The following is a 5,943-nucleotide window of genomic DNA, read 5'->3' as shown; positions in this document are numbered from 1 at the left end:
TTCTCTGACCTCCGCTTCAGATGTCCCCCCCCCCACCCTCCAAGCTCTCCTGCCTTGCTCACCAAGCCCTCCTCTGCCATAAGCCTCCCAGCCATCTCCTCTATAAAGGTAACTCTCCTTATCTTGTAGCAGCTCAGTCTCTCTCTCCTCTCTCTCTTCTTTGATGACCTTCAGACCAGAGATCTTTTTCTCCTTCCTTGCTCTTATAGCACAATCTGTCTGTCTGTCTGTGTCTCTTTCTCCTTCTCTTCCTCCTTTTATGACCTCCAGACTGGAGATCCTTTTCTCCATCCTTGCTCTTTTAACTACATTCTTGCTTTTTGCAGTTGGTCCAGATTCTCTAAGCTAAAACCATCTGTCCTGTAAGTAAACTTCCTTTATCGACCTTTGCTCCTGTGTGTGTGTCTGCCTGTCAGTGTAGCTGACTCAAAGTGGGGGCAGGCATAAGCCTCCAAAGGTAAAACAAGCTAACAACCCTGCTTAAACTCCCTCTAAGCAAGCCCTTTTCTTTTTCTTACGAACCACTCACTCTTTAACTTCATAGGACAGACAATCATATTCCCTACCAACCTCAATCCTCTGAAAAGTCAGAGACCTAACAAAACCCTTAAGAAAATTTTAACCCAATTAACTGTGGAGTTCAAACAAGACTGTTAGGTTTTGAAAAAGAGGTAGCCAAGTAAGAACTGCACCACGCGGGCTGGGAAGATGGCTCAGTGGTAGAGCACTTGCCTTGCATGCCTGAGGCCCTGGGTTCGATTCTTCAGCACCACGTAAGCAAAAAGAAAAAAGTCGGAAGTGGTGCTGTGGCTCAGGTGGTAGAGTGCTAGCCTTGAGCTGAAGAGCTGAGGGACAGCGCCCAGGCCCAGAGTTCAGGCCCCACTACCGGACCCCCAAAAAAAAAAAAAAAAAAAAAAAAAGAACTGCACCACGCATGTGGTATTCAGGTAGGGGTATCAATGCACATGAGACTTCTCCTGACTCCATCTAAGAATTCAACCCCACCAAGGGACAGCTGCTGCTCACTGCCTTCTCTGGGAGGAGACCAAATTCCAGCCTTTTACCCCTATTGTCGACGCCCCTTGTCAGCAGGAAGTAGCCAGAGAGAATCCGCGCCCTATTTCATGATTATTAAAAGGCTGGAATGTAAGGTCCGCTCCTGGTTGGCTAGCAGACTCCACCCTCCTTGCAGCAAAGTCTCCACCCAGTACCTGCGTTACCTAGGCAACTGGGACACCTGGAAGAGGTCACATCTGCATCCGCTGAGGTCACATCTGAATTTGATGTGGCCACACCCTTCTCCGCCCATACCCTAGATAAGGCCTAGAGCAGGCCCAGAAGCTCTCTCTCTGTTCTTTTCTTGCTCTCTCTGCTCTTTTCTAGCTCTTTTCTCTCTCTTTCCTCTCTCTTTCCTCTTTCTTTTGCCAGCCGCGTGGAGTGCCAACCTTGCCTGGTCCCAGCAGGTCTACTGAATAAACCTACCCCTACCTGAATACCCCGTGTGTGGTGCAGTTCTTACTCGGCTACCTCTTTTTAAAAACCTAACAAAGACTGGGTTAAACTTTTACCCCTAGCACTTCTTTACCCTTCCCCATAAACCTTGCTAAATAAGCCCCTTCAAACTTACACATTTCCCAATTATCTTCTCTGGCTAATACACCTTCTTCCCTGTAAACTCTAAATAAATGGGTCTCTGCTCTGGCTCTTTCACTAATCTATCACTGACAGTGGCCAGCTGGCTAACACCCTAAGCTAGCTTCTCTCCTTTCACCACCCCTAAATTTCATAATAAAAACAAACCACTTTTTTTTTTTTTTTGGTCTTAATCCATTCCTTTTCTCTTTCCTTAGTCTACTCACTTCAGAATTTGGATTCTTAGTTTCTCCTTTAAGGCAATCTCCTCTAGGAGACTGCTAAAGGTCCCCTAGAGAAACTCCTTCTCCCCTAGTTCTCTCTGTAGGTCCTAGAGACTGATGGCCTAGAGAGAGACAAAGGCCACATGATAGGTTTTTCTTTTTCTTTTTTTTTTTTTGGGGGGGGGGCGTCTGGTCATGGGGCCTGAACTCTGGGCCTGGTTGCTGTCTCTCAGCTCTTCAGCTCAAGGTTAGTGCTCTACCACTTGAGCCACAGTGCTACTTCCGGCTTTTTTTTTCTGGTTATGTGGTGCTGAGGAATTGAACCCAGGGCCTCATGCATGCAAGGCAAGCACTCTACCACTAAGCCACCTTCCCAGACCATGGTGGGGTTTTCTGCAACCCCCAACCTTCCACTAAGCTTACTCTGTCTTCATCCTTCTAAGTGTTCAAAATCAGTTTATATACTAATGTGCCTCATTGTCTTAAAGGTTTTCTGTTGTTGTTATCACTGTTTAAACATGAAAATTGTGTTAAATTCTCTTTGTTGTTGGCAGAAGTTAAACTAAAGTGCCTCTGGCTTGTTGTGTCTTGAGTTTTGCCTTGTATTTTGTTTGGTGTTGTTTATTTTTCTAGCATTGACCATATGGTTCTATAATAAAATGGGCAAAAATATCTTTGCCATTGAAATTCCAAAAGCCTTATGGCCAATTTTCATTTTTTTCAAAACCTAAGCACACCTTAAAACTTTTGTGTACAAGTGTGTGTGTCTGTGTGTGAACATGTTCAAAGGAACCTCATTGAAATACATAAAAACTGTTATCATGGTATGAGAAAAAGTAATTTTTTCTATTTCTTGGTACTGGTATTTCCTAGAATTACTTGCTTTTTGATTGCAATTGTAACTAGTAGTCATGTGAGGAATGTGAACCTTGTATTATAAAGGAGTTAATTATCAAGTGTGCTGCTTGTTAAAAGGAAAAATCTTCTGAACAACAGGAACCAATATACAAGGACATGTGCACCTCCATGTTTATTGCAGCACTGTTCACAATAGCTAGGATATGGAAACAACCTAGATGCCCCACCACAGATGAATGGATTCAAAAATTGTAGTATCTATACATAATGGAATATTATGCAGCCATTAGAAATGACAAAATAATGGCATTTGCAGGGAAATGGATGGAGCTAGAAGGAATCATGTTGAGCAAGGTAAGCCAAGAACGAAGAGACAAATGGTACATGGTCTCCCTGATAAGTGGATGCTAAATCCAAAATGTTAGGTGATATGACAAAACTAACAGGACTTAAGAAACAAAGAACTCCCACTCATCTGGTTGAACCACTACCAAATATCCCCATGCTGCTGATCACATATATGGTATATAACATGTGAGCACCGTTATATATTACAGAATGTGATAGACAATTTGCTCCAGGAAAGTTAGAATGAACTTGTGACTTTAAATGAGCATCATTATTCCACAATACTGTGAATCTCCGGAAATTATGTAATCACTTAATCACAATAAAAAAAAAAAAAGAACCTAGGGGAAGGGAGGGAGGGAGGGGATGGTAGAGGGAAAACAATGGAGGGGGTAACAATGTTCAAGAGGAAGTGTACTCATTACCTCACTCATGTAACTGTAACCCTCTGTATAGTATTTTTACAATAAAAAAATAAAAATAAGCTGGGCGCTGGTGGCTCACGCCTGTAATCCTAGCTACTCAGGAGGCTGAGATCTGAGGATCGTGGTTCAAAGCCAGCCCGGGCAGGAGAGACCGTGAGACTCCTATCTCCAATAAACCACCAGAAAACCGGAAGTGGCGCTGTAGCTCAAGTGGTAGAGCGCTCTCCTTGAGCTGAAGAGCTGAGGGACAGCGCCCAGGCCCAGAGTTCAAGCCCCACGACCGACAAAAAAAAAATAAATAAATAAATAAAAATAAAAATAAAAAAATAAATAAAGGAAAAATCTTTATCAATGGAAGTAGTTAAAGGAATGAGACCCAGTCCTGGTCCTAACCAGTCAGGAGATAAGGAAATGTAAAAAAAGAGAAAAGTGTTAGGTGCTGGTGGCTCACTCCTGTAATCTTGGCTACTCAGGAGGCTGAGATCTGAGGATCCCGGTTCAAAGTCAGCCCAGCAGGAAACTCCGTGAGACTCTTTTTTTTTTTTTTTGTAGGTCATGGCATGAACCCTGGGCTTGGGTACTGTCCCTATGCTCTTCAGCTCAAGGTGAGCACTCTATTGCTTGAGCCACAGCTTCACTTCCAGTTTTCTGGTAGTTAGTTGGAGATAAGAGTCTCATGGACTTTCCTGTCCTGGCTGGCCTTTGAACCTGAACCTCAGATCTCAGCCTCCTGAGTAGCTAGGATTACAAGTGTGAGCCACTGGTGCCCAGCTCCAGCTCTGTGACACTCTTATCTCCAATTAACCACCAGAAAACTAGAAGTGGCATTGTGGCTCAAGTGGTAGAGCACTTTCCTTGAGCTGAAGAGTTCAGGGATAGTGCCCAGGCACAGAGTTCAAGCCCCACCACCAACAAAAAAATAGAAAAGAGAGAGGCCGGGCGCCGGTGGCTTATATCTGTAATCCTAGCTACTCAGGAGGCTGAGATCTCAGGATCACGGTTCAAAGCCAGCCAGGACAAGAAAGTCCGTGAGACCCTTATCTCCAATAAAACCACTAGAAAACCAGAAGTGGTGCTGTGGCTCAAGTGGTAGAGCACTTGTCTTGAACTGAAGAGCTGAGGGAAAGCGCCCAAGCCCAGAGTTCAAGCCCCACGACTGACAAAAAAGAAAAAGAAAAAAAAGAGAAGTCAGTATGAGTAAAGTTAGTAAAGTTGATATGTAATCAAGTTGGCTATTATATAAATAAGATCAAGATTAATACACTGATGTAAAACTAGCATTTCATTCTTTATGTCCATCTATGAAAGTGATTGTTTGTGCACTCTTAAGTTTGTCACACAAAACTAAGTGGCAACTGAACCAAAGTTCACTTAAGTGTTTGTTTTTGTTAAGGTCCTTCAAATGAACACCTTTCACCTAAAATGCCATTTTGCCCTATTTAATGTCTGTTTCCCAAGTAATTAGTATCCTAAAGTGCTATGTTAAGTAAATATTAACTAGATTATTTAATCAGTTGCAGTGTCAAAGATCTCATGTTTGCTAAGTTTGTCATTACAAATTTTATCCTATGTAGCATTTATACTCACAGAGGGACAAATGACTTACAAGTTTGTCAGATTTAACTTTGATTCTTATTAAGTTTCAGGTAAGCCCTGTTTAAAAACAATTTCTATTGATCTCCTTATTGCTTAAATTGGCAATAAAAGGGGTACAGATTCTATCACCCCCTCCAGTGTGGGATTCAGCCAACTAGCACATGTCATTCTAGCAACGATCAATGGCAAGTATCAACTCAGCAAGAAGAGACCTCCCAGACCCACCTGAACATTTCTGGTGACCGGGACCACACAGGGGCAGTTGGGAAGAACTGCTCAGCTAAGAAAGGAAGGTGTTGGATCCTGAATAGAGTCACTGGTGCTTATCCTTTCAAAAGTAATCAAAAGCCAGGAAATCAAGAGAAAATAATTTATAAGCATGCCTCTCTAATATCCATACCTGTCTACCTTCTAACTGGACAGGAACTTACATTCTTGCCTTTGGTACCTGCTATTTCTATTTCACATCCATACTATATAGAATCTATAGTCTAGTAATATGGAAATTCCTCCTTCCCTATAATAGGCTACAACTGGGATGATGCTCCAAATAGAACTTTTCTGGCATGTGCCCAGGTGTGTTTTCCTGTGCCATTCATATCAACCAGTACTGTTACCTTGTCAGCCTTTTGCCTGATCTCATCTTTTTCAAGTTTTTCTTTAACAGGTTAACAGCCATCACTCAGGACATTACCTGGGAGCACTTCAAGGCAATCCTATTACTGCAGGCAACCAGAGGCTTCACTTACAACAGCCTGTGCTGCCCAGCACCGATGTGGACTCCTTGATGCCCCCATGTCAGCAGGAAGTAGCCAGAAAAGACCATGACATCTCTCAACTTTTTATTCTTCAGGGTTTCA

Source organism: Dipodomys merriami, unplaced genomic scaffold (assembly GCF_024711535.1).
Source record: "Dipodomys merriami isolate MVZ:Mamm:240054 unplaced genomic scaffold, mDipMer1.0.p SCAF_28, whole genome shotgun sequence".
NCBI classification, from domain to species: Eukaryota; Metazoa; Chordata; class Mammalia; order Rodentia; family Heteromyidae; genus Dipodomys; species Dipodomys merriami.
Note: the sequence above shows the minus strand (reverse complement) of the source record.